A 24133-nucleotide genomic window follows, 5' to 3' on the forward strand; every position below is an offset into this window, starting at 1 on the left:
CATGCATAGAAGATGTCTCTAGATTTGACTTTGGAAGAGAATGATGCTATGAACTATGTACAGAGAAGAGCGATGGAGCCTCCTTCAAATGCACTCGCTGCTGCAAATTCAAAGTAGAAGAAAGGTGAGGTCAAAGCTAAGAAAACTGTTGTAGATTCCATTCACAAGCCTTTGGTTGCCTATATTTCTGATTTGGAAACATCTAAGGAGATGTATGACATGTTGGTTCGGATGTTCAAAGTAAATAATGCAAAGAAAGTCCTATTTCTCAAGAACAAGTTGAAAGACATCAAGATGGAGAGAGGAGAGTCCATTGAATCCTACTTCATGAGGATTACCGAAATCAAGAATGATATCCTATCTATCAGAAATTTGTTGGTGACAAGGAGCTCATTCTTATTGCACTTGGAGGTCTTACAAGAAAATGGGATGTGTTTAACACCACCATCCTCAACAATGACAAGATTTTGGGTTTTAATGAATTATTAGCTAGATGCACTCAAGAAGAAATAAGGATGATGGAAAGAGATAAGTCCTCAAATGGAAATAATCCTACCGCTTTCTTCGCTCATGCTAAATAGAAGAACAATGTTGGTCCAAGAAGACAAGGTCAAGGATTTAAGCTGAGATTCAAAGAAGGAAGAAAATGAAGCTGCTTCAATTGCAACAAGTTTGGCCACTATTATAGAGTGTCTTCACAAGAAGGATACTCCAAGGGATGATGACAACAACAACCACAACAACTACAAAGGGAATGACAATCAAAGGAACAACAAGTTCAACAACAAAGGAAATAGGAATGCACCTATTGCTTGATATGGAAATGGTCGTCCTCCCAAAATATCAAGAAACTCCTGGTATGAGGAAACTACTTTTGTAGATATTTAAGTTTGTCTTGATGATGGATCTCGATTGGGATTTGAAACATTGATTAAAGAAATGGTTAATACTATGGGTTCTCCGGCTTCTAATTCAAAATTTTTTTTTTTTAATCTTATTTCTTCCCTCACCACTATGTTGTGTAGGCAACCCTTTCTGCGGACAGAAATGATCCCTCTAGTCCTATGGGAGGATCTAGCAACAACATAAGAGAATTACATGTAATCTTTCCTAATTCATACTAGAAAATGCAGACGAGGATAGATCTCGTACCTCCCTTTGATGCTAATATCCTTGATTCGACCTTGATTCCTTTGCTTCCAAGATCACAATCTCCTCTTTGTTGTTGTAGATGAGTGTCTGCAAGAAAGATCAAGTGGAGACAACAAGCCCGTGCAGAACATAACACTTTCTAATACAAATTATGCAACAGATCAAGGAGTATTACAATAAATGGACAATAATTGAAACATTTATGGAAAGAAAACATATATTGTATTATAAATAGATGAAAATAGAGCATTACAACCAATGAAGCCTTGATGTTGGAAGCCTCTTTCAAGTGAGATTCCAAGTCCAAGCTTTAGCCTTCAAACACCTTTATCCTTTGCAAATGGGTAGAAATTGGGCATAATTCAACACTTAGGATGGAAACGCACCAACCAACAGCCAACCCTTAGTGGATGGTGGGCAATTCATTTATAGGGAAGGAAAGGGAGTTGAGGATCCATGAAAAGAGGGAGGAGTTCCACATCTCAAGGGAGAGATCCATGGAAATAGGGTCAAGGGCAGAGAATGGGAGGTCTCGTTCCAATATTCATTTACCTGAAACCACATCGTCATTCTCGAGCTTTCTAGTAAGGGAAGCTTATCCTTCACTTTGGGAAAACCTGTCTAAAGAGGATCAACGTGGTTTTTCCTGATAAAAATCGCGCTAACAGTGCTAGTCATGTATAATTCCAAAAGTTACTAGCGCGAGACACTAGTTATAGGAAATGCGTTGGGCTTACAAACAAGGTTTTTTTTACAGTTCTTCAGAATTCTTGCAAGGAAAATTTTCTTCCTTTTCTTAAGGGATATTCTTCTGATTACCACAAACATGTGCCATGGTGAATACATTGTTTGCGACAACTTTCATAATTTTCGACAATTTGTGGCATTGATGACACAAAGTGCGACAACTCAGGATATGAGACTGGGAGTGCGACAAAATACTATATAACAGATGCCCCCTAAAGCATGAAGTCAGAATTGGAAGTGATGGTTGAAGTGCCTTACAAGCAAATGCAAGGACTTAGAGAACCACCATCACGAGACCTGCAAATCAAACATAATACAATATATTTGACATCTCTAATGTAAGTATGTGTAACAATACATGGATCCATGGCATGGACAGTGCCATCTAAATAGAAAGGATCATGTTTACAATCACGAATACTTAATAACTCCACGCAACCTTGATTTGTCAAACGAAACCCAAGGTCTTCACCTTTGTCTCGATTCAAGCAAAGATGAATCTCACCATGTGAATAAATGTGTCGGAGTCGAACATGGTAGAAACCACCTGATCACTGTTCAATGATGTAAATCATTAACAGGCACGAGAGAAACCACCAATGGTGACGATGGATCTCAAGGTACAACAACAAAATCCATAAGTGTGAACAATGAAGCTGAAGTCGAACACTCGCAGAATGATTCGATTGAAGGCCAGTGATGTGAACCTATCATCGAATGCAAAGAACTTGCCATTGAGGCATGTAAGCTCCAAGGTACTGAAAGGGAGTTCCTAGATCATCTTCCCAGATAATGACTTGGAGTCGACAAGAAGTGATCAGTCGAAGGGGGGTCCTAATGTTTCCCACATCATCAACACGAAACATAGGATTTGGCAAAGTTGGTAAGAGTGATTCAGGATTGATACAAAAAAAAAAAATAGGATATACATGGTTTGAATTTGTAGGTGGGACTTCTGTTGAACATATCGATGACACGACTCCGGAATTTGGCAGCATTTGACTCAAAATAGGATCAGAGGTCATGGTGACAATAGGATATAATCAAATGAGAGGAAATAGATTTCCCAAACCCGGTAAGCCAAGTGACAAGGTGAGGATGCCCCAAACCCAACACACGATACAGATAAGTGTCATGTTCAAGAGTGACATACTGCCTTTCATACAAAATACAGGATATATGTTTCTTTCCATTTTCCTGCACGATTTCTAGCGAGTACCTCTTTATTTTTAATCTCAAGCTTGAAGAGGATACCATATACTTATCGTATAAGATCATCCTTTGTATGAATCCATCCTAGTATTTATAACAAGCCCTTCGAAGGAATAGCTCGGTCTCGTCATGGTGACAAGTCCTTCGTCATTTTTAGTTTTACGAGTCCGACGGAGGGTAACTCGACATATTTTCATGTTTAGAGAGTTTGAAAAAGAGGCGAAAAGAAAACTCCAGATGTCCCTTTTTGTAGATAGTCTCTTAAGTCCAAAAAGGTAGAAAAAAATACTCAAGACAACCTCATAGCCATGTTCGAGTAAGGTAAAAAATTTTCGTAGCTAGTCTATCTCAGTCCGGAAAAGGGTTAAACTTATACTGAGTAGATGTATTTTCATTTACTTTTACAAGTTCTAAAAGGCAAGTGCTCAACAAACTTTTCATATTTTGAGAGTTTGAAAAGAGCTGAAAGAGAACTCCTCTTGGAGGAACGAGTGGTATAAAGGGTAGCAGTTGGTTCCGATGATGGTGGAACTGCTCAAAACATGTAAAGCTCAAGATGTTGGCTAATAATTCCACTCATCAAACCAGTTCCTCAGGAAAGTGGAAAACAACCAAGTGAAAGCGTATGATCGGCCAAAGAGATGGTGATGATGGAATGAAAAAACCAAGGCTCATTTGGCAAAAACAGGCTGATAAAAATGGCAATCATGAGAGGTAAAGTGAGAATGGCTTCATTTCTACACAATATTGAAACATGGGAAACTATTCTTGAGGATACTTGAAGATGGTTTCATTTTTTCACAAGCTTGAAACATAAGAAAAAACTATGCTTGGATTTGATTTCATTTTTACACAAGCTTGAAATGGAGACAAACTATGCTTGAGATTGGTTTCATTTTTACACAAGCTTGAAACAAAGAAAAACTATGCTTGAGATAAGTCTGCATTCCTCCTGCATAATGACTCAATTTGAGGTACATGCCCCCCAAGCTTCATTTCATTCACCTAAGTAGACTAGTGGGTACTAACAGGTGGATGGAATGAAGGTTCATATACGAGATCAACTGAAAGACTCGACTGAGAATTTACGAGATCTAAACAAAGACTCTAATTGGAAGGGGATTTGTTTCATTTTTTAAGGAGCTTGGCACATGAAAAGAACCATGCTCATGACACCTTGTTTCATTTTTAACGGGCTTGACACAAGTAAAGGAACTCTACTCCGAGAACCTTGGTTCATTTTTTAAGGAGCTTGACACAAGACAAAGAACTCTGCTCCGAGAACCTTGATTCATTTTTTAAGGAGATTGACACAAGTAAAGGAACTCTGCTCCGAGAACCTTGATTCATTTTTTAAGGATCTTGACACAAGAAAAAGAACTCTGCTATGAGAACCTTGACTCATTTTTTAAGGAGCTTCACAAAAGACAAAGAACTTTGCTCCTGGCCTTGTTTCATTTTTTAACGAGCTTGACACAAGACAAGGAACTCGGCTTTGAGAACCTTCATTATGGACCATAAGATGCCGTGGCTTCCAAGAGGTTCTCATCAGGTGGGAGAACAACGCTCTGGAATGGATACATGTCAAGCGATCTAATTCAAATATCAAGCTCCAATGCCCCCAGTACATGATGCACTATATCACTGACTAGATCATTAATAGATGCGGGCATGGAACAGGTGGTCACATAATTAACCTGTGGCAGGGGTGATACTACTTGCATACAAGGACCATTTAGGGAAGATGGTTGATTGGGAGTCAAATTATGACCAACGAATGAAAGTTTATCAATGGTCATGATTCTTCCTTCATGAGGGAAACATATCACACAAAAGAGAGAAGAAATAAGATCTCCCATGACATAAACATAGTTACGACCAAGGAGTAAATTAAAAACCAAGGGGCCTTGGACAACCATCACATCGATATAGATGAGTTTTCCTCCCAAAGTAATAGGCAACTTAGGAAGAATCCCTAACAGTTGATTGGTTCTTTTGTTAAAAGTTAACAGATTCTGGGTAACGAGCACAAGCTGTGGAGAACCTAAAGCTTGCCAAGTAGTTGAGGACAAAAAACTAATCGATGTGCCTGCATCTATGATTGTTCCAGGTACGGGTATATTATAAGCTTATACTATGATATGGAAGGACATGTAAGAAGGAAGACGATATCCTGTCAGTCGAATCCAATCAAAGGAAGTGAAAATACTACTTGGAGGAGGTGTCGTGGGAGAGAGAGAATTGTCCCCTTGTGTTATTGGAATGGGAGGATTGCCCCCCAGTACTGTGGGAATGGGATAATTTCCCCCTAATTCATTGGAATCTAAAGAAACAAGAAGAATCTGAGCAGTATGAAGTTCACTCTCTGCAGTAAAAGTACGATCAATTGAAGGTGGAATCAAGTCAACCATTTTCACAACCAATGGTTGGTTAGGAACAGGCTCATGGGATTCACATTCAGAGAATGGGATTGAATAGAAATGAATTTTGATCAATCACTTGGTCAACTAGTGGAGGATCAAGGGAAAGCTTTCGATAACCAGTCAGAAGACAACAGTGAGAAGTTGTAAGGTTGTCCAACACTTTTGAGGCCTCATCCATATAAGGACAAAGGTGAATAGGATGGAACCCTTCACATAAACTACAGGAAGATTTGACTTTACCCTTCTGCCCATGGACCTTACTATCACTAGTTGAGGGTTTATCACTAGAATGATCTCTAGAGGCTGATGACAAAGGATGATGTGAGCCTGTGGACCATACGTCTAATACCTTGGGAATACTAGGACAATCTCTAAGAAGGTGGCACCCTTACAAAGCATGCAAGGGGATTTAGCTTTATGGGCCTGATTGGAAAGTTTGTCAACATCATTTACATCGGTAAAATGGGTGCTTAGTTTCTCCCTTGCTTATTTTGCTTCTTCTTAATCTTCTTTTTCTTCTTCTTCTTATCCACTTGGTTACTAACATTAACGCTTTCACCAAATGAAGAGGAAGAAGAGGAAGAAGACTAAATAGGTGAAGAAGGCAAAGGGTCAACTTTAGGATCAACTGGAGGTTGATATTTTTAGGTGGAGGAGAACTTGGTTGAGAAGTGGTTTGGACATTCGGGACCATAGGGGGCGAAAATAACCAAACTGGCAAACCAATGGTAAATTCGGGAAGGGACAATGTTTCCATATAAGGAGAACCAATGTTTCCAAAAGAAGGAAATGGACCAGGACTCCTGTCAGAGGGGTTTCCTTGATTGGTGGAATCAGGAACTGTTGCCATTAGTCTCAACCTAAGATCTACTAAGGAGTATTTCCATAGGAAGGATGTTGATTCATGATCAATTAATTGATTTTAGAAAGTAAAGACACAAAAAAAACAAAGGGGTAGCTAGGCAAAAGGGTTTACGAAGTCACTGTGAATTGCAATATACACCTTGGCAAACCAAGGACTTAACGTACGACATCCAATCTCCTTGAATGTTGTGTTCGGTGTATCATGGTATACAAGGCAGCAGACTTGGTTACCTACGGATGGATAGAAACCTATAGGGGACTCCAAAAATATACTCGACAGTACATGGGAATGCAGTCTATAGTAGTGTTGTCTAATGCATAATCGTTTGATGAGAGTGTTCTCATATACTTTTCATGCGTGGAGAATCGTCCAATATACCCAAAGGTATGTGGAGAATGATCTTATACACTTACGTACGTGGAATGATATTTCACCCCTGGGATGCAATGCTCGAAAACAACGATAACTCCTACGTTTAACAATGTCAGAACACGTCTCTAGCGTAGACCTCTAGATGTTTGCGGTAATGTTCCAAATGCTCCTTAGGTTAATTGAGATGAATTTTAAGGCCGATCTTGAATTATGTTTCAGTTTCAAGGCTCAAAACTCGATGTTACCTTAACACACCTATGATCTAACTAATTTGAAAAAAAATATTTTCATTTTGAATGAAATCTATCTAGTATAGGGAACAAGTGCAAACATTGATGCAACACTCAAATATGAAACCAATAAGAGCTTCCTAACTAGATATTTCAACTTCACAATTCCAATATTGCAACAACCAAAAAAATGTAAATGAATTTTAATTCACTAATGTTCACCTACATGAATTTTTTTTCTTTTTAAAATGAATGAGGATGCACTTATCAGCTTTCAACACCAAGCAATGTAATCTATGCTCAATGAAAATCTCAAAAATAACTTTCCATTGCAATGTAATCTAATGCAATTTCCAGAAGTAATGATCAATTTTGAGATAAAGGCTTAACAAATGCAAATGCAATTTCTTTTCTGGTTTTCAAAAGGACTAAAAATGCTTATCAGACAACAAATCAGTAATCCCTCAACACATGCAAGCAACAAAACAGTAGATGTGATTTACCCAAAGAACTAAAGATTCAACCAAGGTTCGTTTTCACTACTTCAACATGGAACGAACTCTTGGAAACCATTAAGAAATTAACAACAATAAGTCAAAATTCTATGAAAACAGAGTAGGAGAAAAACTTTAGAAATCAAGACATTCTAGATCTTCCGACAAAATCCCTAAAAACTCTCAATATTTTGGACCAACGCAGGTATACAGTGGAAGATAGGGTCTTAAGCACGACTGTAATAAAAAAAATCCACTCTGACAGTGCTCTGTTTTTAAGAAAAAATGTGTTGCGCTAGAAAATCTTAGGAAAAAATAAAAAGAATTGGACAAAGATCCATATTTGAAACTCTAAACAATGCACCACCCAGAATGTAGATCCATAAACAATCAAAATTATGGATCACTAGGAGGTTGGCCAAACTTATCAAAAGATACCAAAAACAAAAGGAGGTTTGAAGGATTATGTACTGCCCAACGAGGTCGCCATTTTGTTGTGTAGGCAATCCTTTCTGCAGATAGGAATGATCCCTCTAGTCCTATGGGAGGATCTAGTAACAATAGAAGACAATTACATGTAATCTTTCCTAATTCATACTAGAAAATGCAAAGGAGGATAGATCTCCTACCTCCCTCTGATGTTAATATCCTTGATTTCAACCTTGATTCCTTTGCTTCCAAGCTCACAATCTCCTCTTTGTTGTTGTAGATGAGTGCCTGTAAGAAAGATCAAGTGGAGACAACAAACTCATGCAAAGCATAACACTTTCTAATACTAACTATGTAACAGATTAAGGAGTATTACAATAAGTGGACAATAATTGAAGCATTATGGAAAGAAAACGTATATTGTATTATAAATAGATGAAAATGGAGCATTACAACCAATGAAGCCTTGATGTTGGAAGCCTCCTTAAAATGAGATTCCTAGTTCAAGCCTTAGCCTTTAAACACCTTTCTCCTTTGCAAATGGGTAGCAATTGGGCATAATTCAGCACTTAGGATGGCAACCGACCAACCAACAACCAACCCTTAGTCTGAGGATGGAGGAAGTTGCGTGTAGAGGAGAGGGGATGGAGCAAGTAAGAAGACGGGTTAGGCAACATGACAGACAGGCAACACGCAACAGGCATCGAGGGAATATATGAGGGCTATGTATAGGAAGGGAATAACTGCAGTTAGACGGAATGCGATGGCAGCAGAATGGAGATGGAAGAAGAACGCAGAGGGTATGGCATAATGGATGGAAGGCCAATAGGGTGAAGGGATGACATACGCGTGAATGTTAGGCAGCAGGAGATAGGGCGTTTATGACAACATATGGAGAAAATGCAGGGCAGAAGAGCTGAGAGCTGGATAGATGAGGGGATCTGCAATCGATGGGGATAGGGAGCAAGGCAGGCAGGGGTAAAGAGACCCAAAAATCCTCCAAATTAATTTTTTTTAAAACCAAACCGCAGCGAATAAAAAAAAATCAAAATTTTCCAGAAAAGCCCCAAGATGAAGACAATAAAAAGTTAAAACAAATCCAAAATTTTCTGTTTAGAAATCCCCAGGCAACAAAAAAACTCTAGCCCAAAACTTGAGGATGAACCCAGAAAAACAAATTTCACGCCAATGTGTTTTAATGCTTCATATTTATTAGTGAAACCTTGGTGAAATTATTTCTAGATTAAAAAAAAAAATTAAAAACCTGGACTGCAAAATTCTTTTGAATAAATTCCCTGAAAAATGATGTTGATGAACCCCAAAGATCCAGATCTTACCCTCCAAGCCTAGATCTGGATTCTACACAGATTTCTTCTTCAGTTTCGTAGCTGCAAGACAACAATAAAAACCCAAACGATATATACAATGATAAAACTAGAACCCAGAAAAACTCAAGTTGGAAAACCAAAAATAATTTACAGATCTATGTACAATAATGGTAGATCTATCAGATCTGAGGAGTGTGAATCCAACTCTGCTCCCAGATCTGATAATCTAAGGCTCTCAATAACCTGATTTATTAATTTCGCACGTAAAAAAATTAAAATTTTAAAGCTTAGAGGAGTTGTTGAGCTCAAAACCCTTCATGCATCACCACTAAAAATCTTATGATAAGCCCGAGATCAAATTAAGCTGGGCTCTTCAGAAAACACAGATCGGGAGTTGGCTTGTCCAACTAAAAACTTCCCCGAATGCCCGATGATATAAAAAAATCAAAACTTTCTAGCAAAACTCGATTCAACCATCAACATAGAGTGAGAAAACAATAATAAAACTCAAACAAATAGAGATACCTGCTATTACATTCAAAATTTAAATTATCACTTAAATCCCAGCGACTGAGCAAGATACATGTACCTCTTCAGAAGCTATTATTAATAGCTGCATGAAAAATGATACATCTTACAGTGTTTCCGTGAAGAGTAACGTTGGCGAAAATTAACCCCAAAGTCTTTCTTTATTGTTCATAAAAAAGTTTACAAGAAATTTTTTCACTTAACACACGACTCAAAGATCGGATGAATGGACTGACAAATGACTTCCTATTTAAAGATAAAATTTCCAATGGCTAGTTAGAGTGATCCTCGTCAAAGCAATCTCGACCGTTGATGAAGATTAAAATTTCTTTTAATCTCATCTGTTGTTGTTGTTGTTTTTTTTTTTTTTAAGCTTAGGTAGGACCCTCTCATTTTCGAGTTTTTACATGTCCGTTATTCACCCCATTTCCTGGGGAGGTAGCACAAGAATCGAACCCGAGATCTCCGGTTCGGTGGGACTTCATTTCCACGGCCATTGCCACTTGAGCTACCCTACATGGACAACATCCGTCAAAATTTTGAATTCTTGAGGAAATTCGAATTTTTCAATTAAGTGCATTTTAATTAACTCAAAAATAAAAAATTTGAGTTAATTTCCTAAAAAATTTGACTTTGACTTAAACCCCAAGGACCAAAGGCTTAAAATTTAGCAAAATAATTAATTTACCTTAGTCCCGAGACCTTTTAAAATTTGAATTTTAAAGAACCGACGAATTTTTCCTTTGGAGAATTTAAATTTACCTAAGACCTAGAATTAATTAAATTTCTGGCTTAGGATTTTAATTAATTTTTTGGCCAAAAAATTTAATTAATTAATCTATGAGGGGATAATTATTTTTCCAACCTTCAATACACTTTACATCATAATTTTCATATTTTTTACATCTTAAGGGGGAAACCCCATCTGTAATAGACCCTCACAGACTACCCATTTCTGCGACACAAATATAATCTAGCAGACCAAGCGATTTGAAATAAAATAACCTAACAAAATAGTTAGGATTATTCCCAAATCACTTGAAAAGTAGGTTTACCTAGGAAATTACATGCATGACACAGATCTGCTGAGATTATTTACATCATATACATGCAAAATGGGTTTACATTGTAACATGATAATCAGGCTGATGATGATAGTTGAACGACATGGACACATCGATCAGGCACTATCCTTTTTGAGGAAAAAATGGGGTGTACTGCTATGGGTCGTTGACACGTAGTGGTCAACATCTGGCTCTACATGGGGACATGTTGCTGCACCGTAAGAATGTGAGAATCCAGAATCTGCATCCACACAACACACAATATAACATAAGTAGCCTCCATTAAAAAATCATCATATAACATTAAGAACATTAAAGATATAAGCTTTTCATTTATTAACTATCTAGTAACATGAAAAACACATCTAACTGCAAAATTAAATACTAAAATATCAGGGTATAAGGTTAGAAATACAATACAAATATGCCCCATGGCATCAGATGTGTTCAATATAGTGCATACTGAGCATTTGCCTGCTTTCAGGAAAATCTGTCGGTTATTTCTCAGATGTGCCATGTCCAATCCTGTACATTGTAGGACTTTTTCCTACCTGAAAATCAAGTTTCTTGCGGCCATTAGATGCATCAAACCGCTTTCTCATTCTCATTCTCATTCTCTTTTTCTTTGTGGCAGGCTATATCACTGATGATGTGGAACATCCTACTTCAAAACTCTCAGATGAAGTATGTAAGATATGCATGCCATGTCTTTCTTCATTCTGCATCTGATCTGTCAAGAATGATGGATCAGTCTCACAAGTGTCATGAGTTATAACTCGATCTTTTATGACTCATGGATTAACCATGTGAGCATCAACCTGACTCTTATTAATTTCCATTTTATCCAGGTCACCGTCAATTAGCCACTTTTCAATGGAACAAATGACCTCCTCATAATAAGATGGAGCTTGCTGCAGCAAACAAGGAGGCTTCTGATCTGTTGATGTTTCCTTGTTTCTTTCATTCTCTGATCGACGTTGAAATTTTTGTACTTGTATTGTTATGGCATCCATCTGGTTAGAATGTTCAACCTTCATAGCACTGACTTCCTTGGCATGGTTTTCCTCCATGGTTAATAACGTATTCTGAAGACATATCTGACCAACTTCCATATCTTTTTTTACTTTGTCATTATCTACTTTTATGGTCATCAAACAATTTTTCATAGAGTTCATTTCCCTGTCATGGTTAGCTTTCATGGTTTCCATTTCCTTAGCATGTTTTTCTCTCATGACAAGTAAATAGTTTTTCATGGAAGTCCTTTCTTTCTCATGATGAGCCTCCATATTTTGAGCACACTTTACTACTACATTGGCTACGTGATCAGAGTGTTTAATTTTCATTATTTCCATCTCCTTATCACGTTTTTCCAGTTGGGTGTATAAAGTTATCATATCCTTGGCATAATCAGCTATCAATTTTTGTTTTACTAAGCTCCATGTTTTTTACCAGCTATGTTAGTTCTTCTATAATATGCTTATCATTTTCCCTTTCATTGTCGACACTGATTTGACAACTTGTTTATGCTTTTCCACTATCATGGCTTTGTCTTGCAACAGTACAAGTAGATGACACATTCTGATATGGAGAATTGTCTTGAAAGCTTTCATTGACAGTTGGATCCTTTACAAGATCACTTTCATTCTATTGCATAGTATTAGGGGCATAAGGTGAGCCACCTTGATCACCATATCTATCCGTAAAAGCATTGATGATGTCTTGTAAAGAAGTGAAACAATCTTCAGGACAATTATGAAACCAATCCAAAGCATCACCCTCTAAAGAAAAGGAAAATAGATGCATCTTGACATATTCATTTCTATATTGGGAAGAACTACAATATTTGATTATTGTATGAGTAACCCTGCATAGATGCTTTCTAGCAGTGACTGAATCACCACCTAAGAACAAAGGCAAATTATGAATGGCCTCTTTCGGCATATCATGGAGAAAATTAGTAAAATGACATGGGGTAAACAATTCATCCATGATGACTTGCTTAAAGGGATAAGGAGGGACCAAATGGATTCTAGAGAGAGACCCTTGTTCAAGAAAATGAAGAGATGCACAAGAAGCGAGCTTCTAGTAGAAATTCTTGTAAGAAATGAAAGAAGTGGAGTCACCACTTGAACATGAATCTAGCTCTAGGATCCAAAAGGCAAAAACAATTGGATATAAGGGAGGGCTTCTTGTCTGAGAAATAATGGATGAATAAGTGGAGTCGCCACCCAAACAAGAAACAAACCAAAATTTTCGGGTGCTATAATTGCAGATGAAATGATTAATGAGATGACAAAAGATAAGGCGATGAAAATATCAAATGATGCTAGGAAATGTTGTGCTGATGGGATAAGAAATGATGGAAAGATTAGACGATTAGAAAAAAGTCGTGAGGACCAAGGATAGAAAAAACGATGTCCTCGGCAACGATGCCAAAAAATGTTGTCGTTGTCAGCTCAAATGAAAAGATGAGAAATGAGAAGAATAATGAGGAAATGTCGTTGAAACGCCGAGAATAAAATGTCCTCGGCAACAACGCCAAAAAATGTTGTCGCACAAAGTGTCTAGGCACCGTGACAACGCTCAGAGTAAGGGTTGTCACTCTTGATCCTTACTCACTCCATTTAGACTCTCTCCTAGGCAAGTTAAGGGGGGTAGTCCCTGAGGTAAATGGATGTGAAACCACGTGGAACACGAGCTCTAGGAGATTTTAATGATGAACAACTTGATGAATTTAAAGCAAGTCCCGGTCAATTACGATAGATAGATTAAGATAAGACACAATTACAAGATATAAATTACTATAGACTAGTGCCTTTATATTGAATTAACCATAGACTAAGCTATAAAATGTCATCCAGAGAAAACTTATAGATGTGGCAGAGTGATGATCATGAACAATTAATGCAAATGCCCAAAACTTTAACATGCAAGAGATTCCAGATTTAAAATGATTTTCATTAACTACCGAAATCTAGATTCAATTAACCTTCTCCAACAATCAATATGATTTAAAACGTTTATTGCACTTGACAATAGAAAAATATCAAAAACGCATTTAATCACTAGATAACGCCAAGGAATTTTAGATTAGCGCTTCAATTATTCCTTAGGCAATTTGAAGAAGTAAAATAAATCAAAGGGTTAATAAATTAAAATTTTAATGGGCCATAGGCCACATTAAAATTTCTAATGTGAATGTACAAATCCCTTTAATTTATTTCATTTTTAAATTTTAGATTTTTAAAATTTTTAAAATTTTAGGATTTTTTAAATCAAAAATAAAAGAAAGGAAAAAACAAAATGTCAAAAGGTTATTTTTTAAAAAAGTTTTTAATTTTTTAGATTTTTGAAACTTTATATTTTTTAATCAAAATCAAAACCATAAAAAAAGGAAACCTGAAATCAAAACAAGACAAAAAAAAATCAAATCAAAATAAAAGATTAAATCTAAACGCATTTCAAATGAAATTAAAAAATAGATACGCTATCACCCTAACTATATACAAACCTAAAACTAAACTAAACAAAAAATAAAAACCTAACGTAACCAAACAACACAAATAAAAATAAAAAGGGGAATCAAATGTGTTTGAGTTGTGAATGCAGGTTCGACAACAGCAAGGGAGACGAGAGGAAGGGAAATCATGCGGAGGTTGCGGATAGGTAGAGGGATGAAAGTCTGAGGATGGAGGAAGCTACGTGTAGAGGAGAGGGGTGGAGCAAGGAAGAAGATGGGTTGGGAAACGTGACAGGCAGGCAACACACAGTTGGGAGCGAGGGAATATATGAGGGCTATGTACAGGAAGGGAACAACTTCAAGTTAGACAAAGTGCAATGGCAGGGGAATGGAGATGGTAGAAGAACATGGAGGGTATGGCAGCATGGATGGAAGGCCGACATGGTGAATGGATGAGGGACGCGTGAAGGTTAGGCAACAGGAGGTAGGGTGTTTATGACAGCGTATGGAGAAAAGGCAGGGTAGAGGAGTTGAGAGCTGGACAGATGAGGGGATCTACAATCGATGGGGACAAGGAGCAAGGAAGGCAAGGGTAAAGAGACCCAAAAATTCTGCAGATTAAATTTTTTTAAAACCCAACCACAGACAATAAAAAAACTCAAAATTTTCCAGAAAAGCCCCAAGATGAAGACAGTAAAAAGTTAAAACAAATCCGAAATTTTCTGTTTAAAAATCCCTAGGAAGTAAAGAAACTCTAGCCCAAAACTTGAGATAAACCCAGAAAAAATGAATTTCACGCCAATGTGTTTTAATGCTTTAGATTTATCAGTGAAACCCTGCTGAAATTATCTCCAGATTTAAAAATAAAAATAAAACCCTGGACTGCAAAATTCTTTTGAATAAAATCTTGGCAAAATTATGTTGATGAACCCCAGAGATCCAAATCTTACCCTCCGGGGCCTAGATCTAGATTCTACATAGATTTCTCCTTCAGTTATGTTGTTGCAAAACAACACTAAACACCCAAACAATATATACAATGATAAACTAGAACCCAAAAAAACCCAAGTTAGAAAACCGAAAATAATTTACAGATCTATGTACAATAATGGAAGATCCATTAGATTTGAGGAGTGTGAGTCAAACTCCAGTCCTAGATATGATAATCTAAGGCTCTCAATAGCATGATTTATCAATATCGCATGTAAAAAAATTTAAAATTTTAAAGTTTAAAGGAGGTGTTGAGCTCAAAACCCTTCATGCATCACCACTAAAAATCTTATGATAAGCCCGAGATCAAATTAAGTTGGGCTCTTTAGAAAACACGGATCGGGAGTTGGCTTGTCCAACTGAAAACTTCCTCGAACGCCCGACGATCTTAAAAAATCAATACTTTCCTACAAAACTCGATTCAGCCATCAACATAGAGCAAGAAAACAATAATAAAACTCAGACAAATAGAGATACTTGCTAGCTATTATCAATGACTAAAAATAAATTTATGCATGAAAAACGATGCATCTTACAATATTTCCATGAAAAGTAACACCGACGAAAATTAACTAGAAAGGCTTTCTTTATTGTTTATAAAAAAGATTGCAAGAGAGTTTTTCACTTAGCCACAACTCAAAGATCAGATGAATGGACTGAAAAATGACTTCCTATTTAAAGATAAATTTTCTAATGGCTATTTCGAGTGATCCTCGTCAAAGCAATCTCGACCGTTGATGAAGATTAAAATTTCTTTTAATCTCATCTGTTGAAATTTTGAATTCTTGAGGAAATTCAAAATTTTCAATTAAATGCATTTTAGTTAACTCAAAAATAAAAATTGAGTTAATTTCCTCAAAAATTTGACTTTGACTTAAACCCCAGGGACCAAAGGCTTAAAATTTAGCAAAATAATTAATTTACCTTAGTCCTGGGACCTTTAAAATTTGAATTTTAAAGGACCGACGAATTTTTCCTTTGGAGAATTTAAATTTACCTAGGACCTAGAATTAATTAAATTTCTGGCTTAGGATTTTAATTAATTTTTTGGTCAGAAAATTTAATTAATTAACCTATGAGGGGATAAATTATTTTTCCAACCCTCAATACACTTCACATCATAATTTTCATATTTTTTACATCTCAAGGGGGAAAACCCATTTGTAATAGACACTCACAAACTACCCATTTCTGCGACACAAATATAATCCAGCAGACCAAGCAATTTGTAATAAAATAACCTAACCAAATAGTCAGGATTATTCCCAAATCACTTTTACATAGACTCGATCTATAACACTAGGACTAAGATCCTAGTGACAAAATACATTTCGTATTTGGGGAAGACTGAATGAAAACCTTGTCGACCATCCGAGAATGGATCGGTGAGAAAAAACCTCCCAGAATGTAGATCGTCACCAGAAAAGTAGGTTTACCTAGGCAATTACATACATGACACAGATTTGTTGAGATTATTTACATCATATACATGTAAAAAGCGTTTACATTGTAACATGATAATTACGCTGATGATGATAGCTGAATGACACAGACACATCAATCAGGCGCTATCCCTTTTGTGGAAAAATGGGGTGTACTGCTATGGGTCGTTGACACGTCGTGGTCAACAACTGTATAACACACTGCCTTTCCTCCAGATACATTAGATCATTGTTTGATTGATAGTGGTGCCTCAAGGTAGTTCATTGGGTACAAGGAGGCCCTTTCAAATTTGATTGAAAAGAAGACAAATTTGGAAATCATACTTCGAGACAATGCCACCTACCCCATGAAAGGGATAGGGATTGTCACTCTTCACTTAAATCAATGTCAAGCCTTTCATCTCCAAGAAGTATTGTATTTACCTGATTTGAAAAAGAACCTCGTATCTATCTTTGCGATGGAAGATAAAGGTTTCAAGGTGACATTCATTGATGGGAATGTACGCATTTGGCAAAGGAACCTAAAAGATGCATTTACACTTGGATTTAGGGTTGAAGGTCACTATCAAGTTGGAGGAAGTCCTTTGGGAGCTATGACTTGTGATATTTCTCTTCAATCTGAATTATGGCATGGAAGATTTTCTCACCTTCATTACAAAGCCTTACTTGATGTACGGAAGATGGTCACAGGTATGCTCGATTTCAACATAGATCATGAAGGAGTTTGTTAGGGTTGTGCAGCTGGAAAACATACAAGGGGACCATTCCCTTCAAGTGAAATTCAAACTACTATATTCTTCAATTGGTTCATTTTGATCTAATAGGTATGTTGCGTATAACATATTTAGCAGGATAATTATACTATGCAATTTTTGTTGATGACTTCTCTCGCAAAACATAGATCTATTTCTTGAAGAAGAAGGACTAAGTGTTCAAATGGTTCCGCTCTTTCAAAGCCTTGGTCAAGAATCAAACAAGGAAGAAGATCAAAATATTGAGGACCGATAATGGAACCGAATATGAGTCAAATGAATTCAATGAATATTGTAGAGAAGTTGGCATTAAGAGGGAGATCACTATTGCATATACTTCTAAGCAAAATGGAGATGCTGAAAGGAAGAAACGAACAATCATAGAATCTACCGATGATATGTTTCATGACCAAGGCCTACTGAAGTTGTTATGGGCATAAGCTTCCAACACTCCTGCATATGTTCAAAATAGGTGCCTGCATCAAGCATTAGACTTCAAGACACTCGCAAAAGTTTTCACGGGTAAGAAACGTGATGTTTCTCATTTTAGAATTTTTGGTTGTTCATTATATATTCATGTGCCGAAAGAGAAAAGAAACAAGCTAGATGAATTTGGGAAGAAAGGAACGTTTGTGGGCTACAATGAAACTTTAAAGGCATATAGAATCTATGTGCCTAGTCAAAGAGAAGTGGAAATAAGTCATGATGTCACCTTCCATGAAGATTCTGCCCATGGGAAAAGTCAGAGATCTTCCTATCCCTAGGAAGGACAATGATGATGATGCAGGAAAGAAGCATGAATCTATGACTAATGATCTAATGCCCAATGTTGAAGGCTCGATGGATCCCATTGATCCACCTCCTGGTCAACCCTCTACCTCAAGGAAAAGACCTTTGTGGCTCAAAGATACTCTTGAAGATGTTGAAAGACATGTTGCACCAAGGGGTACATTTCATGAAAGCAAGAAGTCGAACAGGTACCAAGGGTACTTAGCTACGATGAGTACCATTGTTCAATTTGAGCCATGTACATTTGAAGAAGCCACAAAGCACAAAGTTTGGAAGGATGCAATGAATGAGGAATATGAATCGATCATGAAGAATGATGTCTGGGATGTGGTTCCTAGGCCCAAGGACAAGTCAGTGGTCACTTCATAATAGCTTTACAAAATCAAACATGGAGCTGATGGGCATGCTGAAAAGTTCAAGGCTAGGTTTGTCGCTCGAGGCTTCCCTCAAAAGGAAGGAGTGGACTATGACGAGATATTTGCACCAGTTGCTCGATACACCAATATCTGATCCATCATTTCTCTTGCTTCCTCTCAAGTATGGAACCTACACCAAATGGATGTCAAAACTGTTTTCTTGCATGGTGCGCTTAAGGGGGAAGTCTATGTAGAGCAACCTGAGGGGTTTGAAGTTCAAGACCGAAAGACACACATGAATGCAGGTTGAAGAAAGCCCTCTATGGGTTGAAGAAATCTCCTAGCGATTGGTATGAGAGGATTCTGAAACATTATAAATAGGGGAAATTCCCAATCCTAGAGGGAGTTCCAATTTATACGCATTATTAGAAAATTTCCTAAAAACTTGCAGGGTCCAATCTTTTTCCATTTTAGTTTGTTGTATTCACCTTTTGGAAATATTTCCTTCCTGAGGTGAGCTAGTACCATGTCTCCAACATCTAAAATCTGCTCCTTTTTCCTCAAATCTTCCTAGATTTTATACCTCATGCTATTTTCCTACAGTTTATGCTTGACTTTCCTGCGAATTTCCTGCATTTCTGTTGCAAACTCTTCCCCTGCTACACTTCTTTGCTCTGATCTCCCTAGATGCCTGAGTTGAGAAATTTCTTAGGATTCATTCCATTAAATTTGAGAGAAAATAATGTACTTTACTATTAATCTTGAACTCAAGGCATCTAAGATTCGACGGAAATGAATTTAAATTTTAATGTGATGCTTTGAGCATTTTCGATAAAAACTCTATAAAGGAAGTCCTAAGTCGCTTTAATATGTTCCTTTGAGAGAGTATTAAAAGTCATTCATTTGTGTCTAAGTTACCAGGATTCAAATACAGATATGGATACAAATACAGATACAGATCTAGATCCAGATCTCTAGTTTTTTGAAAATCCAAGATCTCGATACAATAAGTACAAAATAAATTAAAATATAATAATATTTTAAAAAAATTTAAAAGCACATTTAGAGTTCAAAAATGAAATAAAACTATAATGATAATGGTCTACAAGTTACCTTACCACATATAAAATTCAAATTATAATATATTATCAATACACAATTAAGAATTATAATACACTTCATCTAACACACCACTACAATATCTTCCTCAATTCTAGAGCATCTCTCGGTGCAATTATTATTAATATTTCTAATAATAATATAAGAGAACATGGAGAAATGATGTGGTATTTCTAATATATTGATGCTTAGAGTGAATATATGTCATGTGATAGATAAGATGGTGTCAAGATCGACTTATTTGTAGAATTTATTAATTTAATTTCTATTGTTGACTCGGCACAAGGGACACTCAAGCAACTAGATCATTCACTTATGAAACATTCATTTCCTTAACCTACTAAATTCTAAATTTCTTATCATAGATAGATACAGGAAAAAAAAATAGGTCATTAATAAATAATAAATATAGGAGAAACAACAAGAATTTAGATTTCAAGTTAACTTAATTGCCTAAATAGATAGATATAGGGAGAAAATAGGATCAGTCGGCTAGAGATGAGTGGGCGTGCATAGATATTTTGAGAAAGAGAGGAAATATTAATTTCGAGCAATAGGGGCTTTTACTAGGTCAACTGGGCAATCAAGTTATCAACTAGTCGGGCTAACCAATAATGGTCTCAACCAAGTCAACTCTGATTCCAAAAATATATATGGAAATAGGCACCGCTATACATGTCGAAAGGGAAAGTTCCAAAAGTATGAATGTAAACAACTGGAATATACTAAGGTTGCAAGGCGAGAAGATGGATGACAACGAATGGGCTACCTCAAATGAAGCAACTAGTTCAAGGAAGAAGGAATGCACCGCTAATTCATTTATGAACCAATACATTATATGACAAATACAAGAATACAAAAAGGTAATGAATAAGGAGTCACACCATAAATGAATACTGGAATATGACAGACATCGATTGTTGATGAATAAGTAGTCATTCCTTCCTCGTACTTCTATCCAATTCCTTGCCTTCCTCGCTTCTAGGGTGCATTGCTGACAAACAGGGACCACACTTCAACCATTAACGAAAATTCCAAAACCTAAGTCCAAAACCTTAACTCACTCGTGGAATTTTCTTTTCACTTTTTTCGCGGGTTCCAACAAACATAATGAGGATCCATTTCTATAAAGTAGAGATCTGCCACCTGCCGTATTTTCCATGTATTTAGGGAAAATCCAGATTTGGGGATCTTGGCCCTCCCTCTGCCAAATCTGGTAACTTATATCTTGTAGATTAAGGGAGCTGCCAAATTTGAATTTGAATCTGCAATCAACTTTAGATTCAGAACCACGAGAGTATTAGGGGCTTGCAATTCCATTTAAAATTTCTTCAGAATCTCTACTATGTACTTCCTTTGACTGAGGAAGACCTTACCTATCCCTCGATGCACCTTAAGATCAAAAAATGGTGCAAGGTTGATTCCATTCATATTAAACTTGGATGAAAACTCCTTGCACCATGCTATGAGGTTCTCATTGCTACTTATGATTAGGACATCCACATATAGAACCAAAACTAACAGATTTACGAAACATATAGTAAAGGTTAAAGGGTTGCAATAGTTTTGGTGAAGCCCCAATTCAGCAAGTACTCATCAATTTGTGAATACCCTTATAGAAGTCTATCTTACAACTGTAGGAAACATCTTATCATAGTCAACTTCCTTTCTCTAGGAGAATCTTCATGCAATGAATCTGGCATTGTACTTATATTTGTTGTTGTTAGCCACATCTGTCATCTTCTACAACCACCTAGGTTCAATCATTTTTTCCAGTCACTCTCCTTTAGATCTTGTGGTTTTTTGTAATGTTCCCTATAAATTGATGGGCTAATGGAGGATGAAATAGCCTATCCGACCCCATAGGCTATAGTTGTGATAAAGGCGTAAAAATGAATTTTTCCAAAATTGGGGATTTCTTACACAACCCTTCAAATGAGGAAACCCATGGAGAAGTCTATAAATAGAAATGAGTTCAGACCAAATCAATCATCATCCTTGGAATTTAATTGTCTCTATTTTCTTGAGCCCGAGGCTCTGAGGGTTTTAAGACCCCTTTTCCCCTACTAATTTCGGTGGTGAAAGACTCCACCCTAGTTAGCAAATTAGTTTTGTCTTTTAGTTCTAGCAAGTAGAGAAGCTTTCTATTTGGAGAATATTAACTTTTTTTTGGTAAGAATAGTTGGGCAAAGCATCCACACTCCTAAAGCTGAATGAGTTATCTGATGCAAGACAGAGACCAAATTCAGAATAAAATGAACTTTGCTGAGGTCAAAATCCTATGAGTTTTCCTTGTTCAGATAATCTGAGGTAGGTGGAGGTACCTCTAAGGTTGAATGTCATCCATTATCACCACTTTCTAGTTCATCCTGAGGGCATTGTAAGGCTAGGAATGATCTGTAATAGACCTGAAGTCACATAACACATTCGAAAGTGGTTGTGGGAGGGTTTCCTAAGGTCAGTTATGTTCTGACATATTCAAAATTTGGGTGGAGATTCATGCTTCTATAGTAGATTTCGAGGTAATCATATGAAGAAGTAGTTCAAAAAATCTGAAGTTCCCTAAATATGAGATAATGTTGGGAAGAGTCTTTGGGGAGGATTGAAGGGAGAAGCATAACTTTATCCTCAGCATGGAGGTCACTGAACATAATTGAAAAAGGGTTATTTCAGGTTTTCTGAGTAGGGCATTGTTGCTTAAGTACAATTGAATCTAGAACTGCATGAAATTATGTTGGACTATTGAATTGTACTGGCACTATTGGTTTATTGAATGATTATGCTATGATATTGAATGGTCTATTGTATTTAAGATAGTAAAGTTAACTAAGATTACATTATTTTACTGAATCTTTGTTTCGTAGGAATTTTTTAAAAACCCTCGCTACTTAAGACACCCTAGGAAAATATTTCCCTAGGATATAACATTTTTATCCTGTGTATCGTGAAATGTATGGGTGTGTCACCCAGGCTCTGTGTTTTCATTGGAACTTTGTTGATATAAATCTAATTTTCCTCAAATACGTGGATAAGCATTTGGAAGTTGGAACAAGAATCATCTCTCGCCAAGAGGTCCCTAAAACTTATAGGACCAAGCCTTCTCATCAAATTTGATGTCTTAGCTCACAATTGTCTTTTTGGTCAGACATCGTAGATATTTTAAGCTTTGGATGACTTACTAAAACCAACAATCCTTTCACCATATGGGTCCTTCAAGAGAGTTAATTCTCCATAATGCAGGTGATTGGATATCTTGTACCAATGCTAGGAAAGTATTTCCCAAGAATATATTTTTTAAAATGTCTTCTGAGAAGACATTGAACAACCTTCCCGTAAGAGACTAATGAAATACTAAATTTTTGGCAACGGAGACAAAGTGCAGTGGAAATGTCCCTTAGATACGTGGTTGAGGCATGTTACAGACATGCACTTTTCTCATAGATAAGTGTGCCTTGTATAAATTTAAAATAGGAAATTAACTAATGATGGTGCATGCATGCATGCTTGTACCCCCTACAAACCTATCAACATAACAATAACACTCCTCCCAAAGAAAAATATTATTGTGCTTAGCTTCAACTGCTATTAATTCAAACACATCTCGAGGCATGGATCTGGTGTTATTTTTGTGCTATGAAGGAGAACCAACTACCAAGAAAACAAGGAAAAAATCTAACACCCAGGCTGGGAGACTCTAACAGTAACCGACCCATTTTTTGCTTGCCATTAACTTAGGACTCAGACGGATTTAACTCACTGCAGGCAGCCATAAATTTGAAATTTTGAACAACTTTAGTGATTTATTACATGCTTATGTCCACACCTTATTGAATCCTAATTGTCAAATTTGCAACTATTTATCTCATACCTTTAGGTTTTTTAGCATTTTTCCCTTTACTATAAATCAGTTCTATACAAAGCAAGTTTCAAATAAGTGTAATTTAGAAAATTGCAAAGCTTCAATTACCTTACGAATCCCTTAAGTTTCATTGTTGAATCTTGTCTTCCATTGTTTTGATTTTTATTTGGATACAGGCCTTAAGTTCAAGAGTTGTTATAGTCCACAATATCAGACAAGCTTTTTCAGAAAATTTATTGAAGGTTATGCAACTTTATTGACTAGTCAGATTTATATGGTACCTTAGAGCTAGTTGTTGGCCTCATTGAACACATTTGTAAGTCAAAAGGAAAAAATAAAAATCAATAGCCAAGGCATTATGTGTCTTGATGCTCACCATCATGTGATTCATGTGGTTGAACCTTCACTGATATGATGTGAAGGTATTTTGCTGGTTGGTTGAGCCCCTGGTAATAATAACAATTAACGTTTAAAATTTTGTTAATTTAAGAACATTGACAATTTTTTGGATATGCCTGCTTT

Source organism: Pinus tabuliformis, chromosome 1_1, assembly GCF_031772625.1.
Source record: "Pinus tabuliformis cultivar Carrire ecotype Pingquan chromosome 1_1, CPIR1, whole genome shotgun sequence".
Taxonomy (NCBI): domain Eukaryota; kingdom Viridiplantae; phylum Streptophyta; class Pinopsida; order Pinales; family Pinaceae; genus Pinus; species Pinus tabuliformis.